We start from the raw sequence: 17,500 nt of genomic DNA on the forward strand, positions 1-17,500 counted from the left end.
TATTGAGCCAGTTGGTAATGGGCTCTGCCAGGCGTGGAAGAGATAAAAGCCACCACCTGCCTCACCCACGTTCCCCCTACCCCATTTCCCGGTATCCAGTGGTCTGCACAGCTGCTGACAGCCAGTCATTGTTCTACCCCAGGGCTGCCTGGGAGCTCAGCCGTCCCAGTCTCAGAAGCACAATTGCAGTTTGAATGCAGCTCCTGAGTGGGTTTCCTGTGCACCTTGGCCATGACCCCTTGGAGGGCTGTATGCCTGCAAGTTGAGCAGAGTCTGATCATACATGGCTTAAGTACCTGCCATGTGCCAGGGCCTATGAAGAGGAGAACACAAACCAGCGTTACAGGGAGGGAAAAAGGTTTGAGCAAAAACAAGAGAAGAAAAAGTATGTATAACAACATTTTGGGGGCATCTATTAGTTTTCTGGCTGTCCAGGGTCTGCTCATCTTACTTGCTGAGTAGAACCCCTCTTCTCCTCGAGTATTTCTCCCAGGCCTGGCCAGTGAGAGCATTGCATTCCCTCCTGGCAACTGTGATTGGGTCAGAGATGGGCAAACGACTTAGCTCAACGAAGCCCCTGAGCCTCATTGCACAGACCTAGCTTTGAGAAATGAGGGAGATTCTCTTCTTTCTTGCTACTTGAGAGGAGAATTTATAAAGAGGAATAGTCGAAAGTAAGACTGAAAGAGCATTTTGTGGCGAATATATTCTTGCTTCTTGGGCATGGTAGACACTGTGATAAGCAACTCAGAACCACCCCCCACTTTAGGAATAAAGGACTTGTTCCCCAGCAGCTGGGAGTGAGGCTGGTAGACAGTCCTCAGCTGTCAAGCCCCTTTGAGGATTGCCTCAACTGAAGAGAGCCATCGTGCTCAAGGCCGTGCCACCTTTTTGGCGTAATCCACATCCAGTGACTGATCAAAGCAGGGGTATAGAGGCTTGACTTTTTTGCTGCAATTCAGGACAACTCTGGAAGGTCAACCCATCCTCAGCGTTCCTTCCAGGGCCAACTGAAACTTCCCTTGAGGTTGCATTGCAGCTCCCTCTGCCCAATCCTGCTTCTGTCCCTTCCCTTCTATGGCAGTAGATCCCAAGAGCCCTCCCTAATAAAGCTCCTGCAGGTTAACCTACCTTCCAGGGAGCCCAACCTACACCACCAAGATAAATTGCTTGTATTTTTTCCTAGCGGTGGAGCTTAGTGACTGAAATGAAGCATGATCACTCTGAGCAGAAGGATGGCAATAAACTGAAGCATGACTTAAGAAGATGATGCAAATCATCACATTCCTCCTGCCTGTAGCTCAGGATCCAAACACCAATGAAAGCCATGGCCATGCACTTCTCCTTTTAGGCCATATGGCATTCAGCGTGCAGTTCACTATTTAACAAATTGACCACTTGTTTTGGTTTTATGCAGGCACAATCTGAAAATCATAGTTCTGCTGTGAACATCAAATACCTTTTAATGATGCTTGACATGAAAACCACCATGTAGTCTTGTATTTTCCCCCTGGTTGTCTGATGTGAAGCATCTTTTAAAGAAAGTTTATGGTAGTTACCTTTATAATGGCATAACTCTTACCAAGTTTAAAATTAAAATGTTATCACAAGTGGCATTTCCCATCCCATTTCAAATGTAGAGCTCGGTGAGAAGTCTCAGGAAATTAAAATATTGCCTTTAAAGCCCTCCTTTTATGGTGATGTGAAGGAAATTGCAGAACACTAGCATTTATCCAACTATCAAGATTTTTTGTAGTCTAAAATATTTGCCAACATTTTCCCCATGTGAAAATCATTATATGAAATGATTAAAAACAAACATCATGTGCACTATACGTTGGAGATGCTTTTAATAACTTGGAGTCAAAGTAAATGATCACCAGGGATCAGAGTTAATACGGGTTGAAAGGATGCCCTTAAAATCATGACAGTGGCCTTGTATTAAGCTTGTGGTTTACATGCTTTTCTCAGTACTGAATCGCTAAAATAAACAGGCGTTCCTCCAGTTAATTGTGTGTGAGTGTATGTGTGCGTTGCATATTCACACATTCCATATTGCTTCTGAAACATAATTTTATGTAAATGACTGTAAAAAACAGAAATCTAAGCTACCTCAGTACTGTTATATAATCCGTAACAGATTTGCCAACCCAAAAGCCTAATTCTATTGTAAGACCTAAATTCATATATTTTATAAAATATATTATATTGATGTTGTCCATAAGCTTTTTTTGATGCGATTCCACCTTATACAAACCCAGTTTTTATTGTACTCTTTTGTAATAATTTTGTATAATGTGGTCTCTTCAAAAGCGAGACCAGCACCTATTCGTTTTTAAGTCCCACTACATAGCACCATACGGCATGTTGTGTTGCTACTTGAATCTTTTTAGAATGGATCAGGATGTCCCGAAAATCTTAGAAGCTGTACTAATCTCAACAGTATAAATACTTTGTACTTATAACACTATTATATAAATGTTTAATAATGCAAACTTCTTTTACAGTAATTTAGTTTTTGAACTTTTAATATTAATTTTTTCATCTTAGTTTTTTTGTTTTATTTAACATTTGGCTTCTTCAGAGGAACTGCAACCAAACTATAAATTATAGATTTATTATTCAAGAGTCACAAAATTCTATGAATATAAAAGAAACTTATCTAATTGAACTTTCAAATCATAGTTTCATAAGTTTATACATAACCTTTATACATCTAAAGTTATTAATGCTTAAAACTGTACTGTGATTTTTGAGCACCCCAAAAGTCTGGTTGTTAATTTTTTTCTACATTTTTAATCTCCTATGTGTTTTTTTTGGTAGTACCTCCAGCACACAATTTTCCCAGTAAGTACAAGTACGTAAAATACAATTTCCTTGCCAGTTAATGTTCCATACACTCTAATTGTGAAAGCCACTGTATTTAGTGACAAATTTAATCTTCAATACTTGGAAGAAGGCAACATGGGTTAAGATTAAAAAAGAGGACATAATTGTTGAGTTCTAGGTATCTTCACGTTTTTAAAACAAAGGTTCTGGAACTGATGTTCACGAAACAGGTCAGCCCCTCACTGAACCAGTTCTGTTGTGTTGAAAAATTTCTTGTTAGAAGTACGGCAGGAAGCAAAGCAAAATGATTGTAGAAAAACATGTGCTTTAGCAGCAAGATGGTTATTTGAGCATATAGTTTTCCTCTTGGGTGTCCTTGAATAGGCCTATGTTGAGTTGAAGGGAGCCAAGATCATAAACCAGACGTAAAGAGCTCTAAGCACAGGTTTAGAAAACGGAAGCTTCTTGGAACCATTTTCTATTTGGCAGAAACAAACCCTGACTCAGGCTTTTCATTTTTCCACATAAGTACACTGAATTCTCTTCCTCATCCAAGGTGTGGATCTTTCTGGAAAAACCTCTAGCTGAAGTTTTTTTACATCTGCAAGAATTAAAGGTCACAGACTCTTGTTTCTAGACCACAAGGACAGTTCACTTTCTGGGTGTTAATGAAAATCCTTCTATCTTGAATACTTCGTGAGAATACTTAGAGTATTATAACAGTCATGAAAAGAAAGATGAAAATACAATCACATGTTATGGGTGGAGGGCAGCAGGGTTCGGTGTATCACTTCTCGGTCTAGATGACACTTCAAAGTCCCTTCTTTCTTTCTGAAACTGTCCCGGGCTTCAGACTGCTGACTCTCCTTTCCTGTTCTGAGCTGCTACAGTCAATCCTGATATGGTTTGGATGTTTGTCCCCTCCAAATCTCATGTTGGAATGTGATGGCAATGTTAGAGGTAGAGCCTAGTCGGAGGAGTTTGGGACACTGGGGCAGATCCCTCAAGATGGCTTGGTACCCTCCCCACAGTAATGAGTGGGTTTTTGCTCTATTCCTTCACACAAGAGTTGGTTGTTTAAAAGAGCCTGGTACTTCCCCCCTTTCTCTCTCTTGCTTCCTCTCTTGCCATGTGTATTAGTTTGTTTTCATGCTGCTGATAAAGACATACCCAAAACTGGGAACGAAGAAAGGTTTAATTGGACTTACAGTTCCATATGACTGGGGAGGCCTCAGAATAATGGTGGGAGGCAGAAGGCTTGTCTTACATGGTAGCGGCAAGGGAAAATGAGGAAGTAGCAAAAGTGGAAACCCCTGATAAACCCATCAGATCTCGTGAGACTTATTCACTACCACGAGAATAGCACAAAAAAGACCAGCTCCCATGATTCAATTATCTCCTCCTGGGTCCCTCCCACAACACGTGGGAATTCTGGGAGATACGATTCAAGCTGAGATTCTGGTGGGGTCACAGCCAAACCGTATCATGCTGCCCCTGGCCCCTCCGAATCTCATGTCCTCACATTTCAAAACCAATCATGCCTTCCCAGCAGTCCTCCAAAGTCTTAGCTCATTTCAGCATTAACCCAAAAGTCCACAGTCCACAGTCTCATCTGAGACAAGGCAAGTCCCTTCTGCCTATGAGCCTGTAAAAATCAGAAGCAAGGTAGTTACTTCCTAGATTCAATGGGAGTACAGGTATTGGGCAAATACAGTCATTCCAAATGGGAGAAATTGGAAACAAAGGGGTTACAGGGGCCAAAACAAAGGGGTTACAGGGCTCATGCAAGTCTGAAATCCAGTGGGGCAGTCAAATCTTAAAGCTCCAAAATGATCTCCTTTGACTCCATATCTCACATCCAGGTAATGCTGATGCAAGAGGTGGGTTCCCAAAGCCTTGGGCAGCTCCGCCCCTGTGGCTTTGCAGGGTACAGCCTTCTTTCTGGCTGCTTTCACGGGCTGGCATTGAGTGTCTGTGGCTTTTCCAGGTACACAGTGCAAGCTGTCAGTGGATCTGCCATTCTGGGATCTGGAGGATGGTAGTCCTCTTCTCACAGCTCCACTAGGTGGTACCCCAGTAGGGACTCTGTGTTGGGGCTCCAACCCCACATTTGCCTTCTGCACTGCCCTAGCAGAGGTTCTCCATGAGGGCATCACCCCTGCAGCAAACTTATTCCTGGGCATCCAGGCATTTCCATATATCTTCTGAAATATAGGAGGAGGCTCCCAAACCTCAATTCTAGACTTCTGTGCACCTGCAGGCTCAACACCATGTGGAAGCTGCCAAAGCTTGGGGCTTCCACCCTCTGAAGCCAAAGCCCAAGCTTTATGTTGGCCCCTTTCAGCCATAGCTGGAGCAGCTGGGACACAGGGCACCAAGTCCCTAGGGTGCACACAGCATGGGGACCCTGGACCCAGTGCATGAAACCACTTTTTCCTCCTTGGCCTCTGGGCCTGTGATGGGAGGGGCTGCTGGGAAGTTCTCTGACATGGCCTGGAGACGTTTTCCTAGTGGTCTTGGGAAATAATATTAGGCTCCTTACTACTTATGCAAATTTCTGCAGCTGCCTTGAATTTCTCCCCAGAAAATGGCTTTTCCTTTTCTATCAAATAGTCAGGCTGCAACTTTTCCCAAACTTTTATGCTCTGCTTCCCTTATAAAACTGAATGCATTTAATAGTACTCAAGTTACCTCTTGAATGCTTTGCTGCTTAGAAATTTCTCCCGCCAGGTACCCTAAATTATCTCTCAAGTTCAAAGTTCCACAAATCTTTAGGGTAGGGGCAAAATGCCGCCAGACTCTTTGCCAAAACATAACAAGAATCACCTTTGCTCTGGGTCCCAATAAGTTCCTCATCTCCATCTGAGATCACCTCAGCCTGAATTTTATTATCCACATTCCTCTCAGCATTTTGGGCAAAGCCATTCAACAAGTCCCTAGGAAGTTCCAAACTTTCCTACATTTTCCCTTCTTCTTCTGAGCCCTCCAAACTGTTCCAGCCTCTGCCTGTTATCCATTTCCAAAGATCTTTGAGTATCTTTTCAGCAGCACCCCACTATACTGGTACCAATTTACTGGATTAGTCAGGGTTCTCTTAGAGGGACAGAATTAATAGGAGATATATATTAATAGGAGATATATATTGAAGCTGAGCAGATGCTGGTGTCATGCTTGTACAGCCTGCAGAATCATTGGCCAAATTTAACCTCTTTTCTTTATCAATTACCCAGTCTCAAGTATTCTTTATAGCAACACAAAACAGACTAATACAGACACCTTGCTGGGTTTGCTCTCCTATAAGCCATGAGGTGTAATGGGACTGTTATTCCAGTTTTCCCTTCTGCCTCTGAACAAACACACACGCGCGCGTGCACGCGCGTGCACACACACACACACACACAGAGTTTTCTTGGAAAGAAGAAAGGAAGAAAACATTTAATGCTCATTAGGACCTAAAGCTTTACAACTACACAAAGTTATGAGCTTTTATTGTGTAACAACGTTATATCATTTAGTCATTGAAATAACCCCTTTTATAAGTCAAAAACAAACCAAAACAAAATTTAAAACCCCAAAATGCAAAGAGGATGAGCAATTGTTTGTAGTCCAGAAGCTGGTGGGTGGCAGGTTAGTCTAACTACAAAGCCTTTTTCCACTACACCCCTGCTGACCTACATGAGAAGCAGAGAGATGATGACAAAAAAATAGAGATTTCTATATTTACCAAAGCCTGGAAAAGTTGGTACCACTTATGGCCTCCTTTTCTAGACTCTTGACTAACAGACAGCTTTCCATTTTTAATGTCCAAGGGTGGAGTTCTTTAAACCTTTTCATTACTTCATAGTCCAGATCATACTAACTGCATCTTCTAGCATGTAATAATACAGTTAGATGAGGGTATATTACTAATAAAAGAAAAAAATGAAGGGGAGAAGAAGAAAAACAGTTAGAGACCATTTGATTATTCTTGAGTAGGATTGACAAACACTTTCTGTAAAGGGCCAAGAATAAGTATTTTAGTTTTTGTGTACGAAGAGGTAAAATTGAGGATATTGTGTAGGTACTGATATAGAAAGAGAGAAAACAAATTTTTACAAACATTTTATTGATGAAATTAAACATAATAATTGATTACTTAAAATATTAACTAGTAAATAAGAAAATTTATTCTACTAATGAATAGGATGAAATCATTTTTGGGTGGGTAACATTTCGCTTAATTGTTGTTCAAAATTAGTTTTCCCTGCCATCAAATTGATCATAAATGCGTATTGATACAAAGCATTCTTAGCATCTGGGTTATACTGAAAGAGATGGGAGGCTGGATTTGACCTGCCGGCTGTAGTTTGCCTAATTCTGCTGCAAAATCTCATGTGGATATTCACGTCTCATGGAATCTAGGAGAAGCCACTACTGTGTTCTCTTGATTTCCCAAGTCCTCACCTGAAAGGTCATCTTAAGGAAGGACTTATCAAAATTTTTTCCTGGGATACTTCTATCTATACTTTAAGGATTATAGATAAATGGCTTGAGACATTAGGAGAGAGGAGTTAGAAGCTGTCTCAGTGAAATTTCTATAAGATCTATCTAAAAAACATTGTATGAGTTTTGAAAATTACTCTATGTTGTGATCATATTTGTTTCCTGAAGCTTGTGTCTTAAATAAAACCAAAGTCAAAAGAAGATTCACCGTATTGCTAAGTAAAGGAAGCCAATTTTAAAAGGCTACATATTGTCTGATACCAACTGCAGTCATGAGCCACTTAATAATAGAGCTATGTCCTGAGAAATACGTTGTTAGGCAATTTCGTCATCATGTGAACATCATAGAGTGATTTATGCAAACCTACATGGTGTAGCCTACTACACACCTAGGCTGTATTGGTATAGTCTACTGCTCCTAGGCTACAAACTTGTACATGTTACTGTACTGAGTAGTGTGGGCACATACAACACAATGCTAAGGATTTGTGTATCTAAACATGTGTAAACTTAGAAAATATCCAGTAAAAATACAGTATTATAATCTTATAAGACTACCGTTGTGATATATGTAGCCTGATGTTGATGGAAGTGGTGTAATGTGGTGCATGACTCTATCTGACACTCTGGAAAAGGAAAAACTATAGGAGACTATATACACATATATATGTATACACATAGCCTTCTATATATATACATATATGTGTATATGTATATGTATATAGTCTTCTATATATTCACATATATGTATATATGTATATACATATACATAGGAGACTATATATACGCACACATATATGTATACACATATGCATATATGTATATATATGTGTATTTTTCTCATGGAATGCTTCACAAATTTCCATGTCATCCATGCACAGAGGCCATGCTAATATACTCTGTATCATTCCAATTTTAGTATATGTGTTGCCAAAGCAAGCACTAGAGACAATAAAAATACCAGAAGTTGCTAGGCATTGGGCAGAGAAAGAGATGGCTGGGTGGAACTAATAGTAGTGAACTATTCTGTATGATACTGTAATGGTGGATACATGTCATTATGCTTTTGACAAAACTCATAGAGCTATGTAACATGAAGAGTGAACCCTAACATAAACTGTGGACTTTAGTTAATAATAATATATCAATACTGGTTCAGTAACAAATGTACCACACCAATGCAAGATGCTAATAATAGAGGAAACTGAGAAAGAGGGGAGAGGAGTGTATGGGAACTCTCTGTACTTTCAGCTCAATTTTTCTGTAAGCCAAAAACTGCTCAAAAATATCAATTAAAAAAATACATATATTTATGTGCCTATACATCTGCTACTGTGCATGCAAACAAGCAAAGTTAGCAGGAATAACTGTTGCATTATGTAATCCTTTCTAATATTTTTTGGTGTCTTATTTATTAGTAAAGAATTACCTTGAGTATGGTGAGTGTTAGCAATTATGAAGCTATTATTATTTGTTGCTGTATACAACATTGGTTGTATCCCTATGTTACACAAACATGACAGATATTTTAGCTAATTAACCTATAATTGCAGGGTTCCTACCAGTGTAGGCAACTGCACATTGAATACCAGTTCACAGTCTGCAGTATTTAGGATCTAATGGCGGAAAAGCTCCACTTCCTGGCTTTCTTTTCATTGTTCCCGGTAATATTATTTGACGTTTTTATTTGTGGTAGACTTTCATTTTGTATCATTAAAGTTGGATAGAACATATTTTATGGAATTTTACTTGAAAGAGACTATTTGAAGCAGAATAGTCTATACAATTTATGAACATGACTTAGAAATCTTGTATTCATGTGACAGTCTCATTCACATTTAATCTTTACATCAGACATTCACAACAGAATTTTAGAGCATTCTTGCACACACTGCTGATATATTCTAAAGAAGACAAGAAGACCTGGTTCTCCACAATGACGAGTAAGCAGCAATTAACTCTTCTCATTACATAGCTTTATGAGTTTTGCCAAATGCATAATGACATGTATCCACCATTACAGTATCATACAGAATAGTTCACTACTATTAGTTCCACCCAGCCATCTCTTCCTCTGCCCAACGCGTGGCAACTTCTGATATTTATATGGTCTCTAGTGCCTACTTTGGCAACACATACACTAAAATTGGAATGATACAGAGAATATTAGCATGTCCTCTGTGCAGGGATGACACGGAAATTTGTGAAGCATTCCATAAAAAATTATATATATTCTCTGTAGTTTTTTTCTTTTCCAGAGTGTCATATAGAGTCATGCACCACAATTCTATACCTGTGTTGCAGTTACTTTTATAAGACCTTGGAAGATGTGTACTGACCACATGCCCAGATCAGGCTTCAGTTCCCTCAGGTACATTCCAGTCTCATGATGCCATCATTTGCTAGAAAGTGGCACAGAGTATTAAGAAGGCAGCTCTAGAAGAAAAAGCCTTGGGCCAGAATCCCAAGAGACACTTAGAACCTCTATAACTGGAAATATAAGATCATTCAAATACTTTTGAGTTTTAAATGGGCATTTATGTCTTCAGAAAACTCTGAGAGGCTTACTTGGGCCACCATTCATAGACCCCCCTATGGAGAAGGGTTAGGAGCTACATATACTCCAGCCCTCACTCTTGGCTCTTAGATATGTCTTCCCAGAGAGGGCATGCTTTCCTAATCACGTAGAAGCAGCACGGGCTAGGCTAGCATCACCCCCTGTTGATGACCCAAGGTATTAGTCTATTCTCACACTGCTAATAAAGACACACTCGAGACTGGGCAATTTATAATGGACTAACAGTTCCACATGGCTGAGGAGGCCTCACAATCAAGGCAAAGGAGAAGCAAAGGCATGTCTTACATGGTGGCGGGCAAGAGGGTGTGTGCAGGAGAATTCCCCTTTAGAAAACCATCAGATCTCGTGAAACGTATTCACTATCAAGAAAACAGCATGGGAAAGACCTGTCCCCATGATTCAATTACTTCCCATAGATTCCCTCCTATGACATGTGGGACTTCTGGGGGCTGCAATTCAAGATGAGATTTGGGTGGGAACACAGCCAAACCATATCACTCAAGGAACGCGTCAATGATCACTTCTCACATATTTTCACTGGAGCACACAGACTGAACTCCATGAACTGTGGTGTCTTCATTGGTCAAATGGGGATAAATGTACTACCACCTTGGAAGCCTCCTGTGAGGATTAACTGATTTAACATGTGAGTGTTCAATAAGTATAAGCAGGTCCTATCCTACTTATAGCCTAGAATTTTCACAATGATTAAAGAAGCATGTAAACTGGACCTCATAGGTCCTGAATAGTGGATACATTTATTGCTGATAAAATTTAATTAGATTTATCTCTCCCACCTTACATCATTCTGGTCCAAAGAGCAGGAACTCTGTAGAACTAAGTTTAGTACCAAAAGAGATATATTGAAGGTATGCCATATTCTAGGCATTAAAAAATACTACTCTTCATTACTTAATCCTTAAAATTTCTCTTTGAGGTTACTATTTTAGAGTCTCCATCCAGATGAGAGAATTAAGCAGCTTTAAAATCATGAATTTTAACAGGAAGGAGAAGAAGGAAGAAGGAGAAGAAGGAAGAAGGAGAAGAAGACAAAAAGAGGAGGAAGAAGAGGAAGGGGAAGCAGAATGAAATTAATATGTATTCTTAGAGTAACCTGTTAGTCTAAATTAATTTGGTTTATTTGAGTATATACCTAATTTTTGAGTGATTTGTAGGGTTTCAAATGGTGTTAGCAAATCAGTAGATGTTTAATATAAACATCATACTAAAAAACATTTGTTAAAACATGGGAACTTTTAAGTGATATTCTATATTGCATTTTATATTAATATTATATTTTTAAAATAAATTTGTAATGTTCAAAAACATATTTTTCTCTAAACAAATGAATAATACAAAGTTAACTTCTTTATAATTCTATACATATCCTGTGGTTACTATAGATTACCACTGACACAAAAAATTTTTTCCATGCTACTATTTAATACAAGAATTGGAACAGACTATTGATCTAGTTTTAACAGTTTTAGTGTTGTAGGTATTTTGTTGAAAAAAATCTCTTGATTTCCATCGATCAAGAGATTGCTTTTTCCCCAAGGGAAATGAGCGCCTGTCTAAGGTACCAACCTCCTCATAAATAGAATTTGTAGGGAGTTCTTATTTCCCCCCCACGAGGATGGCATACAGGTTTAAATCATGATTCTTTACCAAAAGAAGATTTCTCACCATTAGTTAAACACAAAACACTCAGAACATGATATCCTGAGTTTTCAAGTGTGGTGACTTTCCAATGTTGGTTTTTTTGTTTGTTTGTTTACACACTCGGGAATTTTAAGAAAAATATAACTACATGAAGACTATTTTTTCACAGTGGGGGTATTATTTTCACAATAAAAAATTACCCGTATTATTCCATCTTAGAAAATTTGAGAATTACATTTTATAATTTTTATTGTATATCAGTTTAAAAATTCTTGTTAATGGGGGAGAGAGATGGGGTTGTGTGTGTATGTTCAATGAATCAGTACAAGCTTCCAATATTATCAGTCTAAGTCTTGGGTGGTGTCTACCTCCTTGCTTCAGAAGAGGCAGCTCTGATCGTCTCCTCAAGTTCCTTGGCCAGACCCGGAAGCCTGGGCAGTGTCACCTTCCTAAATAGGTCTGTTCTCAAGAATTAACTTGCTGCTTAGTGCGACAAACAGGAAAATGAAAAAAAGGGGGTGGGGGAGGACACAGATGAAAATTCTCTACCTCTCTACCTACTCCTTTCACCATCCTCAGGGGCTCCTGATACACCAGCCAATAGATCTACACTATCATTTCTGATAGTTTTAATAACCCAAATGGGCTGAATTTTCTATTCCAAAGATCTGTACAGTGGGGTTTCTCAATTTCTGCACTATGGACATTTTGGGCTGGATAATTCTTTGGTCTGGAGTAGGGAGGGGCTGGGGTGCTGTCCTGGGCATTGTGGGATGTTTAGCGGCATCCATGGCCTCTACCCACCAGATGCCATTGGCACCTCCCAACCAAAACTGTGCCCAGATCTTGCCAAATGTCCTCCTGGGGTAGGGGAAAAAATTAATCCCCCTCAACCCATTGAGAGCCACTCCTTATATGGTAATGCATTAGTGAGAGGCAGAAAAAGGGAAAGCCTGGATCATGAAGATAAATCCTGTGGTGCAACTGTCTAGTGGGATACATTTGCATGCTCTGTTTGTATGTTCGTCTGTTATAAGGAATTAAGCCTTACAAGAAGAGTGTGCAACTAAAATATTACTACCTAGCTGACAAAGAATTTATAACTCTGAAGTTACACTGTGATAGACTAGTATTTCCTGAACAGTTCTCTGAAAACAAAAGCTTCCCTGGTCTCTTTCCTCTGAATGTACACGAACATACTGAAGGTCTTTGAGTGTCCAGTGGTAAATAAAAGGCATTTACCATTGTTTAAGGTTAAACAAAGTTCTTTAAGGAAATAAGATTCTTTTCTAATACCCATTCAAACCCTTTTGTTTTCAACAATCTATAAAGTTGATGAATACCATATAAACTATTCCCTCAAAATATAAGGATTTCTAGCTATTCTCTTATCATAGATTTCCACACTAATTTAAAATATTTACACTAGCATCTTGTTACTAGAGTCAGATTTCATTGGGACTCAGAATTTTACTTGAGAATAATGTTTTGTGTTTGTAAATGATATGATTATATATATATATTTTTTTATTTTTACTATCTGTTCCTATTCAATAGCCATGAGTAGATTTATGGGCTTAGTTAATTCATATGACTCTTAATCAATGGATCGTTTGCCTGCATCCAAATGTGCTTCTCAGTATTTACTTATTTATGTATTTTATTATTTTATTATTTTTATTATTTATTATTTATTTTATTATTATTGTTAGCGTTTCTAAATACACCCAGGGAACTCTGCCGATTGCTGAAGGAGCTTTGGAGATATCAATAAAAGAAAATGATCTAGCACAATTGCATGGGCCTGACCAATAAGAACGTGCCAGTACGCGTTCAGAGCCAAGCTCATCAGCTTGCCAGGGCACTCAGTCTGGAGGCAGTCTGGCCTACACAGAGGCTGATGTCTTAGTGGAAATCAGGCTCAGAGTCAAGTGCAGCGCAAAGAGCCAGGGAGAATGTTCTCCTGCAAGTTCATCTTTACATGATAATAACAAGACTTAATTAAAAATCACTGGTATTTTCTTTATTTGTTTCCTAGGCAGAAAGCTCAAATACCAGACTGTCTGGTTCCAAATTGAACACCTGGCAACCCTAATGATTTGGTTTACACAGTGATTTATATTGTGTGGCAGATTCAGAAATGTGGCGTCAGTGGGGGTAGGAGTGGGGGAACGCAGAAAGATTCAGGAGAAAAAGACCTGTCCTTTCATCTTTGTATGTTTAATTGGGTTAAAAAATGTTTCTCAGGAAGAGGAAATGCTTTCACCTATTATTCCATTTTATTATAGGCATATCCATCTCTTTGTCTTATTATGTTTCTCCTTTTTGCCTTCAGTGCTAATTTCCATAGCTTTAACAGACTCTGATGTCTGCCGGATTTGATTTTGGTGTTCCTGACATAGGGCTCTGTCCTAAGTCTGTGAAACAACTACCCTGTTTCAATCACTGTGGCAATATGAGTGTGTGGTCTGGAGCCAAATGGCTGTTTGAATTACAGCTCTACTATTTCTCAGCTGTGTAGATGAGACACTTAATCTATTTTTGCCTTAATTTACTCAGTCATAAAATGTGGTGGTAGTGATGGTGGTGGTGGTGGTGGGGAAATAATATCTATTTGTGAAAAAAGTTTAGCCTTGGCACAGTGGCTCATGCCTGTAATCCCAGCACTTTTGGAGGCCAAGCTGGGAGGATTGCTGGAGCCCAGGAGTTCAATACCAGCCCGGGCAACAGTGAGACTGTCTCTAATTAAAAAGAAAAAAAATGAAAACAATGTGTTGTGAGAGTGAATGGTCTCACCCCTAATATGTGTGGGTTTCAGGATAAGAGTATAAATGGAGCCTGAGTACTCTGTCTAAATATTTCAAAATTATGAATTACCCCAACAAGTTGCTGAATAAACTGTGTGTTGTCTGCCTGCCTTGACAAACATACCTTCAACATTTAAAGGTCTGTGTTTAAATGTAGACTTCTGAGGCTCCTCAGAGTCCCATGTTGGAATGTGGTGGCTTGGGGAAAGTGGACCTTAGCTCTAGGCCTGGTCCTCCTCTCTTCCCAAGCTCTTCTTCACACTGCAAGGCCTCCCAGATGGTGCGTGAAGATCCTGGCCCATGTATTCAGCTACATCCACATCCCTAGCAAAAGGGAGGCTAAGGCCATTCCTCAGGCCTAGGGCACTGCCCCTGGAGGCAAGACTAGTGGAAGATGCCTGGAAAGGCCCTGGAATTAGCTTCAAGGCCATTTTGATAGAGAATTCTGGGGGCCTGAAAACCTAGAGCCAAGGGGTGGACCTGGGCTCTGGATAGGCAAGTCCCCTTGATCCAAGGTATCACTGTAGGAGGAGGGGCAGTCAGAGGAGGGCCAGAGCTGAGCCTTCTAATGCACAAGGCCCAGAGTGGAGTGAGGAGCAATGCTGGGATTAGACCCCCAAATCTACTGAATTAGCAAAGTCCAAGCAAAGTACTGCAAACAAGGTCTGGCATATTACAAGCAACTGATAAGTGTTACTTTTATTATTAAGCACCTACTGGATGTCACCTTTTAGCACTGAGGATGTAACAATGAATAGAAAGTGATCACTGCTCTGGGATCTGTCCCTCTAATGTTAGGCGTCTGGACCAACAGTTTGGGCTACCTGCTGTGACAGGGATATGGGAGTTTGTTAGGTGGAGAATAAACGGAAACCCCTACCTCCCTGGAAGGTCAAGGGAAGGTCTTGCAGAGGAAGCCATGGCTGAGCTGAGATGTGAAGGGTGAATATGAGTTTAGCCATCAGATGACTGGTAAAGGTGGACAGTCCAGTCAAAGACAACAACTTACTGGATACATGGAGGTCAGAAAGAGCATGGCATTTAGAATAACTAGAAAAAAAATGTTTGTTTTGTGCAGAGGCAGGGTACTTAGGAGGATGGCAAGTAATGAGGATGGAGAAATGGGCAAGGAAGAACAAGATCATGAACGGTGAGAGTCATTTCCTTAGGGAGCTTCAGATGTCACGGCGACCTTCCACATAATTCAGCATATCTGCTGCAGAGGTAGCCGAGAAATCAAGATTAGGACTTCAGCTGGACAATGTTGGCCTGCTGGCTCACAGGGCATGGGGAGCAAGTTCACATAAGGCAGTAGGGAAGAGAAGGAAAACTGCACACATTCAGGGAGATTTGAGTGCCAGAATTCTGGAAGGCTTTCTTCCAGAAGGCCCTCAACCTAACTGCCGTGCCTCCTCTCCCACTTTTTTATTTAGCTACCTCTTATAGACTCATCCTTCTGAACTTAGATGAAGCATTACACCTCCTCCAGGAATCCCTTCCTAAATTCTCAATCTAATTCAGAAGACATCCTTTTGTATTTCTGCAGTGTCTCAAAAAGTAGATTGCACGAAACTTATTAATTCATTGGTCAGTTTTCCTAGAAGAGTGGTTTTTAAACTTTATCATGAATTCTCCAGTGACTTGGAGGGCTTGTTGAAACACAGATTTCTGAGGCCTATCCACAGACTTTCTGATTCAGAAGGACTTAGAATTTTCGTATCTAACAACTTCTCCGATGAGGCTGATACTGCTAGTTTAGGGACCACACTTTGAGAACCACTGAGGAAAGACGTTTCACAAGTCAGAGATTTACAGTGGAGGTACCAAGCTTTTCTCAAGTTAGTTTATCAGAAGCACAAACCATCGCCCTCTACCAATCATTATAATGAAGACCACTTCATTTCAGTTTATGTACAAAAACTCATCTCCACAGTTATGCCAAGTGTATGAAGACAAAGAAACAATATCAGGAAAAGAGGTTTATTTGGTTTTGAATCTTTAGCCCCTTACACAGTGCCTGAAACATATAAAAGGCAGTGAATAAATGCTCATTGAGTGATTACATGAAGAGGTGAATGGGAGGCCAAGACGGGCTGATTACGAGGTCAGGAGATCGAGACCATCCTGGCCAACATGGTGAAATCCCAACTCTACTAAAAATACAAAAATTAGCTTGGTGTGGTGGTGCCTGCCTGTAAACCCACCTACCCAGGAGGCTGAGGCAGGAGAGTTGCTTGAACCCAGGAGGCGGAGGTTGCAGTGAGCACCACTGCACTCCAGTCTGGTAACAGAGCAAGACTCTGTCTCACAAAAAAAAAAAAAAAAAAAAAAAAGCCTGTTCATATATCTTGGATATTTCAATTTCAGTGTACTCCAGCAAATTTCTGACTGACCACATCTGCATCTCCATGACTGAGGGTTTTCTAGAACTGTGGAAGGTCCCTTTGTACAAGGCAGGCTGAATGTGCTGGGGAATTAATGTTCTCTAAAGCAGTCCTCAGCCCGGGCAACATGGTGAGACTCTGTCTCTACACAAAAAGTTTCAAAAATTAACTGGGCATAGTGGTGCATGCCTATAGTCCCAGGTATTCGGAAGATCACTTGAGCTCAGGAGTTTGAGTTGGAGGCTTTGGTGAGCTACTTTTGGGGGTTGGAGAATAACTACTCCTGCTTAATTGCCCTTCGGTAAAATTTTGATGCATGTTTTACACAATGTCCCAGAAAGGCGCAACAGCATTGAGCTCTAGTTGCCCCAGCAGTCACCTGCCCACTTGCATACTATTTTATTGGTATCTTTCTCTCATTACTTGTGCTCAACATCTTTGCTCAGGGCCTGTTTCTAAAGGCATCCAAACTGAAAAGGAGGACAAGGAGCTAAGGATAAAAGATAGATAGATGATAGATAGATAGATAGATAGATAGATAGATAGATAGATAGATAGATAGATGATAGATAGATGATAGATAGATAGATAGATAGATAGATAGATAGATAGATAGTCTAGGGAGTATGGCAGAGATTCTAGATAATGCAAATTCAGATGCACCTGTCAAAGTGACAAAAAGAAGATAACAGGCAAAAGTAGCGGCAGCAAAACTGGAGCTGGCTGTGAGTCCCCCAACCTGACTCCTGCAGTTCATG

At 40.1% G+C, this 17,500-nt stretch overlaps 1 long non-coding RNA gene and 2 other non-coding genes across 3 annotated transcripts in view; 2 read left to right on the forward strand and 1 right to left on the reverse strand.

Annotated features, from left to right (window-relative positions):
• Window positions 1-17,500, forward strand: part of LOC115837217 — an 813,290-nt gene that overhangs the window by 326,657 nt on the left and 469,133 nt on the right. The gene's annotated exons all lie outside the window — the stretch shown is intronic.
• On the reverse strand, window positions 8,148-8,254 carry LOC115837380. The gene has a single exon (XR_004032429.1). It is a non-coding gene; the product is annotated as a U6 spliceosomal RNA (small nuclear RNA).
• LOC115837375 lies at window positions 9,428-9,534 on the forward strand. The gene has a single exon (XR_004032425.1). It is a non-coding gene; the product is annotated as a U6 spliceosomal RNA (small nuclear RNA).

The sequence above is a fragment of the Nomascus leucogenys genome, chromosome 11 (assembly GCF_006542625.1).
Source record: "Nomascus leucogenys isolate Asia chromosome 11, Asia_NLE_v1, whole genome shotgun sequence".
NCBI lineage: Eukaryota > Metazoa > Chordata > Mammalia > Primates > Hylobatidae > Nomascus > Nomascus leucogenys.